Raw genomic sequence first — 10619 nt, 5'->3', positions numbered from 1 at the left:
TAGTCATTGTCCAGCTCTCTGATGCATAGCAAGTGATTATAAATACCATGGTCTGTATCAGGTGCACCTTAGTCTCCAGAGTGACACCATTGTTCTTCAGTACTTTGGAGAGGTCCCTGACAGCAGACTTTCCCATCGCAATACATTTTTAATTTCCTAGCTACTGGTGCCAAGAGTGTTGACTGTGGAGCCAAGGAAACTAACGCTGTTAACAATCTCAGTCTCTTCACCACCCATTCTGATGCTGCCAATTGGCCCAGTGGTGAGAATCTTTGTCTTCTTGATATTGAGCCTCAATCCATAGTGAAGGCTGCAGTCCTTTACCCTCTGCAGCAAGTGTTTCGGGTCCAAAAAAATTTTTTTTATTTTATTATTTTTGAGTGTGTGTACTGTCAAATTGGATCTGACTGATACAGGAGGAGATTGCCCTTCCTTTTCCAACAGAACATCGGGTGGATTCAAACTATGTGACTTCGGGATTGTAGCGCATCTTCTTGCCACCAGGCCACCAGAGGTCCTTAAGATCTGTTCAATATGTTGGATGAAATGTCAACAGAAGATGAAATTGACTTAACAACAACTAATAACAAAAACATGCACTATATTAATCCTAAGTCTTCAACCTCTGTGTTCATACAGAGTATTTAATAGAAAGATACTCTGCACATTTGTTTTGTGTTGTTGAGTTGGAAGCGACTCATAGCTGACCTTCCACTGGGTTTTCAGGCAGTAAATGGCACAGGAGGAAACTGCCCATCCTTCTCCAATGGAGCAGCTTCTTACCGTTAGGCCACCAGAGCTCTGCACACTAAACTATAATGGCCCCTGTAGTCTTTTCTCTAAAACGTACTTATTCAAACTCAAGTGAGCTTATACTTACCTAGAATCTTAAGTTTTCACACTCAAAAATTCCCATTTCCCACTTCATTAAAATCTTTGGCAGCATTACATAGTATCATCATCCATTAGAAAATAAAAACTAAGTACATATGTAATTTGAAAATAAGGAATTTTGGTTTTGTTTTAGATGTAATCAGGTCAACACTACTCTTAGTGACGCCATGAATAACAGACTTGAACCTTGGCCTATTCTGCACCATCCTCACCATCTCTAATATGCCCAAGCCCCTTGTTACAATTATAGCATTAATTCATCTTGCTGGGGCTCTTCCACTCTTTAGCTGCCCTTCCACCTTTCCCAGCATTACATTCTTATCCAAGGACCACTCTCTTCTGACAACATGCCCAATGCATGTGAGATAAGAGGCATCCTAGTCTCTAAGAAGCACCCTGGTTGCACTTTCTTCAAGACAGACCTGCTTGTTCTCTTGGCAGTCCATGGAATGTTCAGTATTCTTCTCCAACATAACTAAAAGGCATTCGTTCTTCTTCTGTCATCTTATGCATTGTGTAATTTTCAGATGATTAGGAGATAATTGGAAAGACATAGCTTGGGTGAGGCACATTTAGTCTTTAAACTGACATCTGTGCTCTTTAACCCTTCAGAGAAGTCCTTGAAAGCAGTCTCCCAACGCAGCACTTCTTTTGATTCTTTGACTGCTGTTACCATGGGTGTTGATTGTGGATCCAAGTAAAATACTGATTGACAGCTTTAATCTTTTCTCTGTCTTCCATGATGTTATCATGGGGCCAGACAGATTGGTTCTTGGAGAAGGATATCATGCTTGGAAGGGTGGAGGGACAGCACAAGAGGGGAAGACCCCAGTTCAGATGGATTGACACAGTAACTGGGGCAAAGGAAGTAAGTGTGTTGGAGTTAGGCTGGCTCAGGATACAGAAGGCTTCAGAGTTGTTGTACATAAGCTCGCTATGAGTCTCAGGCAATTCAATGTTATGTAACAACCACCACCACAACCATGATGTTGTCAATTGGTCCAGTGGTGAATATTGTTTTGTTTCCTTGTTTGTTTTTATATTGAAGTATAATGCATTTTGAACGTTGTTATCTTTGATCTTCTACAGTAAGTATTTCAAGTCCTTGTAACTTTCAGTAAGTGATTTGCTTTTATGGATACAGCGTTTATTTATCCGTTTGCTATATTGGCAGTGGGTGATAACTTGCATGCTGCTGCTTATTTTACAGTTTCTATATGTATATACTTGCTTACTTATAGTTTGCTTTTATGAGTGCAGCACATGTCTGTCAGTTCACTACATTTGAGGTGCCTCACTACTTATAGTGGTGCTAGAAGCTGTGCCATTGATATTTCAAATACCTCCAGGTTCAGCCATGATGGACAGATTTCAGCGGAGCTTGCAGACTAAGACAAACTAAGAAGCAACATTGGTCATCTACTTGTGAAATAATAGGCCTTCAAAAAGCATGGTTACATATAGTGCTATAAATAGAACCCCTCAGACTGGAAGACACTAAAACATAGGCATTAAACAGCAATTAATAACTGGAACATGGATTGCTTTAATTATGAATCTAGGAAAATTGGAAGCTGTGGTGTTAGCGTAAAAGGTGGCTTTTCTAGCCATTGTTGTTATGTGCCATCAAGTCGTTCACGACTTATAGTGACACTAAAACAACAGTTATGAACTCTGCAGTATCCTGAGCCAACTTCATGGCCTCTGACACACCCCAGTCATTGAGTCAAGCCACCTCATTAGGGTCTTCCTCCCTTGCACTGTCCATCCAACCTCCCAAGCATGATGTCCCTCTCCAAGGACTGGTGCCTGTTTGCAACATGTCCAAAGAATGTCAGATGAAGCTTCAGAATCCTTGCCACCAAGGAGCAGCCCAGTTTCACCCTCTCTAGGACAAATCTGTCTGTTCTCCTAACAGTTCATGGTCTATGCAATCTAGCCAATTCTGTCACTGTTAATTAGTCCCCTCTTGTCTCCAGCTACCTTAACTGCAGACACATAGTCTTTCAAATTATCAGCAGCTGTGGGACTAAGATAAGAGCATGCTTCCACACTGAGAAGCAAGACTTGAGAGAAACTGGAGCAAGAACATGGTAAGGGCAAGACCAGAGTGAGATTCTGGTGAAAGCAAGACTATGGTGGCAAGATCTTGGTGATGGTGGTAGAAAGACTGTGGCATTGGATTGTGCTATGCATAAACTGTGGAAAAGTGTAACCAGAGAAGCCCTGAGATAATGACCATAGTTAAAAAGTTTTGCTGTTCTTACTGGATATTGGAAGAAAAAGCTGACTGCTGACCAGAAACTGGAGCCTGGACTAATTGAGGAATTGAGAATTCTGAACTAAAACCTGGACTTGCTAGGTAATAGTCTTTGCCTCTCCCACACTCCAACTTGTTAGGCATCATTGAGTTGAATATGACTCATAATGACCCTATGAACAATGAATTTGAACTTTGTCCTATCCTGTGCCATCTTCACATTTCCTGACACTTCACACTTCCTGAAACACTTCACAGTTCCTGACACACAAAAGCAGTCATTGTATCAATCCACTTGGTTGAGTGTCTTCCTCTTCTTTGCTGACCCTCCACCCTTCCTAGAATCATGTCCCTTTCCCAGGAATAGCAACTCCCAGCCACATGCTAGAAGTATGTGAGGTGAAGTCTCATCATCCTTGTCTCCAAAGAGCACTCCAGCTGCACCCTCTCCAAGACATATTTGTTTGTGTTTTTTTTTTGTTGTTGGTCCATGGGATATTCAATGCTCTTCTCCAACATCACAGCTCAAAGGCATACATTTTTCTTCTACATAATATTCATTGCCTAGCTCTCAGATGCATAGCAAGTGATGAGAAAGACCACCATGGTCTGAATCATACACACCTTAGTCCTACAACTGACAGCACTACTCCTCAATAATTTGGAGAGATCCCTAACTGCAGATTTTCCCAGTGCAATGTGTCTCCTTATTTCCTGACTGCTGGTACCAAGGGTGTTAATTGTGCATTCAGGTAAGATGAAGCTATTGACAATTTCAATCTCTTCTCCATTCATTATGATGTTTCCTATCAGTCCAGTGCTCCTTATGTGAAGACTGTTTTGCTATTAGAGTTACAAACTAAATTTGCAGGGTCTTTTTTGTTTGAGGAGAACATTGTTCTTCTAATTGGTATATCACTCGTCTGTCAGTTTGCTGTACTGAGATAATTCATAGGTTGCTGTGATACTGAAAGCTGTATTATTACTGTGTCAAATGCCATAAGGGTTTCCAGGGTGGACAGGTTTTAGTAGAGCTCCCAGTTTAAGACAGACTAGGAAGTAGGATTGGCCATCCACTTCTTAAGTAACAAGCCTTTGAAAACTCTATGAACACTAGAGGAAATTCTCCAACTTCCTCCCCTAATAAACCCCACTGTTGGTACCACAACTGTGAGTAAACTCTGTGAACAATGAATAATGAACCCAAATGATTGAGGTGCAGGAGCATGGAATGTGCTATGTCTGACCAAGCAGATATCTATTTGCTTCTAGGGATATTATTGATGGGGGCAGTTCCCATTTGTGAAGTGGGTAGGAATCAGACTCAGCCACCATCACTCCCTTATTGTATCTGCTCCTTTTATGCCCATTAATCCTATGGACCTACTTAATGTCATATCTTCCCTGGACAAATGTTTGTTAAATTATCAAATGTATCTTTCAATTATCCAGTAGTTACTATTGGAAATATGTGATACCTTTGGGAGCTCTGATGGCTTAATGATTAGGGGATTGTGCTGCCAACTCAAATGCATGTTGTTTGAATCCAATAACTGCTCAGAGGAAGAAAGTAGATCAATCTCCTCCCACACAATTTACAGCCTCTGAAAACCTGCTGGAAGGTTAGCTGTTGGTTGGTTGTGACTCAACGGTCACAACAACAACATAGACCAAGAGAAATATGCCCTGTCTTTGGACTGCTTTAACTTTTAATAAAGAAAGCCTCAGAACTTAAATATTCCTTCTTTCCTGTTCCCATTAGACTTTACATCATTTAGCATCTTTTCCATTTACAGCAGTTCTTGGACTTTTACACTTAAGGATAACTTTGAGCTCTGGTGACATACAGGAAGTTATACAGCAAATTCAAAAGGCTGTTCCTCGCTGGAAGTTCAAATCCACCTGAGCTTCAATACAGAAAAATGGCCAATCTCTTTCTGTGAAGTTTATGTTGTTGTTATGTGCCATTGAGTTGCCTGCAACACATAGTGACCCTATGTACAACAGCCCTAAACTCTGCTCTATCCTGTGCCAATCTCACTGTCTCACTGACACACCCATCCCGATTACCCCAGTCACTGAATCAATTAATTTAATCAAAAGTCTTCCTCCCTTGAGCAGCCCTCTCCACCCTCCAGAGCATGACATCACTCTCAAGTAACTGGTCCCTTGCAACTTGTCCAAAGTATGTCAGACAAAGCTTCAGAATCCTTGACTCCAAAGAGCAGCCTGGTTTCACCCTCTCTAGGACTAACCTGTTTGTCTTCTTAGCAGTCCATGGTATATTAAATATTCTCCAGCACCACAGCTCAAAGGCATCAATTCTCCTTCTATCCTCCCTAGTCATTGTTCAGCCCTCTGATGCATAGCAAGTGATTGTAAATACCATGGCCTGTATCAGGTGCTCCTTGGTCTCCAGACTGACATTGTTGCTCTTCAGTACTTTGGAAAGGTCCCTGACAGCAGACTTTTCCAATGTGTCTTTTAATTTCCTGGCTGCTGGTACCAAGAGTGTTGATTGTAGAGCCAAGTAAACTAAAGCTGTTAAAAATCTCAGTCTCTTCACCATCTATCATGACGCAGCCAATTGGTCCAGTGGTGAGAATCTTTGTTTTCTTGATATTGATCTTCAGTTCATATTGAAGGCTGCAGTCCTTGACCTTCTGCAGCAAGTGCTTCAGGTCCTCCTCAGTTTCAGCAAGAAGCATGGTTGTGTCATCTGAATAACTCAGATTGTTGATAGATCTTCCACCAATCCTGACACCACATTTCTCCTCACAGAGTGCAGCCTCTTCGATAATCTTTTCTGCATGCAGATTTAAAAGGTGTGGAGATAGGACACATCTCTGGAATACACCCTCTCCAACTTTGAACCATGCAGTGTTTCCTTGCTCTGTTCTGGTGACTGGCTCCTCATCCAAGTATAAGTTTCGCATTAGCATGATCAAGTGTTCTGGGATTCCCATTCTTTTCAGACTTAGCCACAGTTTGTTATGGTCCACACAGTCAAACGCCTTTGCATAGTCAATTAAACACAGACTTTATTCTGGTATGTACAGTTTATAACTTCAGGAAAAGTGCTGGAGCCAGTTCTAACTCAATGGCAATGAGATATTTAGTTACATTCATGTTAAAATTAGACAATACATAAGGAAGAATAGAGAAGAATCAATGACTTCCTATTGTGGTGCTGAAAAATTGTATTGAATATACACCAGGGACTAGCAAAAGAACAAATGAATCTGTCTTGGAGGTAGTGTAATCAGAGTGTTCTTCAGAGGCAAGGATGGTGAAACTTCGTCTCACGTACTTTGGTCATGTTTTCAGGAGAGGCTAGTCCTTAGAAAAAGGTAACATGCTGGGGAAAGTAAAGAGTCAGTGAAAGAGAAGATCCTTAATGAGATGGAGTGACACCGTATTTGCAAAAATGGATTTGAGTATGGTGGAGACTGTGAGAAGGGTGCAGGCTAGGACAAGCTTCAGATCTGTTGTTCATAGGGTTGCTCTGAGTCATAGTCAACTTGATGGCTCCTAACAAGAACAATTACTACCTGTAAACTGATGAAACCATGGAAGTACTTCCATAAAGGGCTGACTTTCAAATCACTTCCACAACTGTGAGCCACCCAAGGCAATTGTGTCTAAAAGGGGGCCTCATTGTAGGTGTTTCCCACCCTACTATGGCAAGCCCCTTGAAAATTTAAGTATGGAATAGTAATAATATTCAGAGAGCCCATATTCTATCTCCAACTCCTAGCACAGCATCTAGAAGAAGTCAACCTAGGGTCCCACCCAATAGATGCACACTGAATGTTGTTGTTACATGCCTACTCCAACTTCAGGCCTTCTGTTACAGAGTCGAGTTTCCCCATAGTGTATTCCTGGCTATAATCTTTATAAAAGACTACTTGGCTATAGTCTTTAAGGAAGGAACTCACCAGGTCCTCCTGCAGAGGCATTAGAAAGGTTCAAACTGGTATCTTTTTGGATAGTAGCCAGTGCTTATCTATCTGTGCTTATCTACCAGGGACCATTAGGGCGCTACAAGACTACCCGCCAAAGCTCATATTTCCCACCAAGTGTGATGAAAGCTTTCTGTGAATATTTCTCCCTTAGAAGCAGAGCTTTTCAGAAATTATTCCCTTTGATTCTGAAATCCCAGTAGAGGAGCCCTGACCTCAATGTTGATTCATTGACCCATTAGCCTGGAGGCCACTTTCAATCCCTTTTGGTTCTTTCCTCGAGATTCCGTTTCTTTTAGTTCTGTTCAATATGATTTGCCTCTGGGTGCACCATCTTGGGAGATGAGCATTCCAACCCCTGCTCTCTCACCATCTAGACCTTTCATCTTGGACAAAACTGCTTACTCACCCCCATCCATATCTGTGATCTGTTCTAATTGTTCTCATTAAAAACTTCCAAATTCCAGGATTCCTGAATTAATCTCTCCTTCTCCTGGGTAGAGTTCAGTTCTGGGTGACACTGGCAGTTTAGGATTAGCTGCTTATCTGAAGGTTAAGGGTTCTAAACCACCCAGTGTTTCTGGTACCTCAGAAATCTAGAATTGATGATCTCCTTCCATAAACACTGCAGTCAAGAAACCATCATGGAGTAGTTCAACTCTGTCACATGTGGGGTCACCACTAATCAGGGTCACCATAAATCAGAATCAACTCCATGGCAGTCAGTTTTCTGCCTCCTGTTGGGGAAATGAATCCATTAACAATTCTATACAGCAATAATTCTACAAGTGAATCTATCCAGCCAGTAGCTAATGAATCAATTCTGACTCATGGCAGCTCTGCGTATGCTGGGGTAGAACTGTCCTGGGTTTTCAAGGGCTAAGATGTTGGGACGAAGATTAACAGGACTTTCTTTGGAGGCTCTTGCAGGTGGATTCGAACCTCTAGAGTCTTGGTTAGCAACCAAGTGTGTTAACTGTTTGCCCTACCCAGGTAAACATAGACAATTGCTCACTTCCTTGACCTTTGTTTCTCAAAACTTCTTTCCTACTTGAATTTAGGACCTTTTTTGGTAATTCTAGAAAGAGTCTAAGTGCTCCTTCTGAAAGGGCACACTTTGCAACCTGTATACCAATCCCCAAGTAGGCACTAACCCCCCACATTAATTTACCACAACCAGTATTTAAGTGCTTAAGAAAAAACCACAAAAAACCCTCTGTTTGTTTTGCCCATGACACTAATTCAAGATTAGGTTATAATGGTAACTACCTCAACTATTTAAATTGCTGAGAAATGCAGAAGATTTTAGGGACCTTTTGGGAATGGGGTGGGAGAGTGCCACGAAAAAAAAAATAAAACCACACGACCTTAATGTATTATTTCATCTTACAGTTTAGTTTTAAAATTCTTCCAGAATTCTCTCTCCCTAGTTTGTTAGCTTCTTCTTGGTATTTTTTTAGGAATAACTAAAGTGAGCTTGCCTGTGTAAAACTGCCCTGAGCTATTCTTTAAGTTAATTATCACTTCTTTTGGTACTGAGAATGGCTGTTCAATGACACTGTCAGCAAGTGGAATGAACCAAATTACTTTAATTATGGAGTAATTGCAGAGTGATGGTAATTAAATCTTGATCAGTTTAAGTGAGTGAATTAATTGCTCTAACTTGGAATGCACACCACAGCAAGAGGAGTTGTTTTGTAGTTTAATTAACACCATCCACTAAAGTCTTATCATATCTAAAATGTGGACAATTAATGAGTTTGATATTATTCTCACCTTCACAGGAACTAGGACAGAATGCATGCTGAGAAAGGTTGCGTACTAAGAAAGAACAGAAGACTTAATATTCTTGTCACATGTATAGATATATTGGTTGCAATCTCTACGTTGCCTTCTGGAGAAACGTGCAAATAGAAATATTTCCATATAATTAACTTCTGGCCCCATTTCATTTCAATATTCCCTGATCTTTGAAACAGTATACCTTTTCAAATTTGTTAATGTTCTAAATTTCTACAGCCTGAATTTTATTGTGAATCTGTCCATCATGTGCTTCCTTTCACTGGGAGAAAATCCTGTACTTCTGGGGATGTGATTAGGGTCTTCATAAAATGTGATCATTGATCAATAATAATTTACCGGAAATCAATTTCTATGCTCATACTACTGCCTATTCCCCAGTGCTGGGAGATGTTTTGTGTTGTTAGAGCACTCTTCCTGCCTGGATCTATAATAATGGTGTTCAGTCGTGACTAAAAAGGAGAATTTTATTTTCAGAATAAAAATATCATCTTCCCTTACTCCAGACTTTAGGGCAGGTGAGGGGCAGGCATGAGCATGCTTTCCAAGGCGATAAATCTTTACAGAGGCTGGCTGCTAAAACTTTCTCCAACAGAGCGGCTGGTGGGTTTGAACCCATCACCTTTTAGTTACCAGACATATCTTAGCCACTATGTTATCAGGGTTCCCCTGTGTTTTCAAATCTCCTAGTGATTAAAGAGTTGTGCTACTGGAGAGGGTGAAGTCAGAATGCTCCTTGGAGTCAAGGATTCTGAAGCTTCATCTGACATACTTTGGGCATGTTGCAAGGAGGAGCGGCTGGTCCTTGAAGAGGGACATCATGTTTGGCAGAGTGGAGGGGCAGCACAGGAGAGGGAGACCCTCGATGAGATGGTTCGATTCTGTGAGTGGAGTGGTGGGAATGAGTGTGTTTGAGACGGTGAGGTTGGCACAGGATAGAACGGCATTTAGGGCTCTTGTACATAGGGTCACTATGAGTCTCAAGCCACTCGATGGCTCAAAACAACAACAACCCACCCAAAGGCAGGTTATTTGACTCTACCAGCTGCCTTGCAGGAGAAAAATGAGCAATCTCCTCCCATACAATTAAGAGCCTCTGAAAACCAGCTGGCGGGTCAGCTGTGTCAGTTCTGACTTGAAGGCAGTTAAGTTTTTAGGGTGTTTGGAATTTCCCACCCCTGTCCCTGCAAGTGATTCTAATGTGCATTACAGACTGAGAACTACTGATTCAGAAATTCCAAACATTCTACTCCAATTACCACTAGGGGAAATCACAGATTTTTCTAGTGGAGACTCGCTAGCTCATTAATAATGAGGACAGTCTGGGTCCGAAGACCTGTACCTGTCCTCAAACTCCCAGCTTTTCTCTTTTACTAGCAAATATTTTGTAATACAATTTTGTTGTTGTTGTTATGTGCTTTCGAGTTGTTTGCGACTCATAGCAACCCTATGTACAAGAGCCCTAAATGCTGCTCTATCCAGTGCCAAACTCGCCATCTCCAACACACCTACTCCAACGACCCCAATCACAGAATTGATCCATCTCATCGAGAGTCTTCCTCTCCTGCGCCGTCCCTCCAGTCTCCCAAACATGATGTCCTTCTCCAAGTACTGGTCCCTCCTTGCAACATGCCCAAAGTAAGTCAGACGAAGCTTCAGAAGCCTTGACTCCAAGGAGCATCCTGGCTTCACCCTCTCCAGGT

Source organism: Elephantulus edwardii, unplaced genomic scaffold (genome assembly GCF_000299155.1).
Source record: "Elephantulus edwardii isolate Elephantulus edwardi_28Jun2011 unplaced genomic scaffold, EleEdw1.0 scaffold00140, whole genome shotgun sequence".
NCBI lineage: Eukaryota > Metazoa > Chordata > Mammalia > Macroscelidea > Macroscelididae > Elephantulus > Elephantulus edwardii.
The sequence above is the reverse complement of the archived record's forward strand: the minus strand, read 5'-3'. Positions refer to the sequence as shown.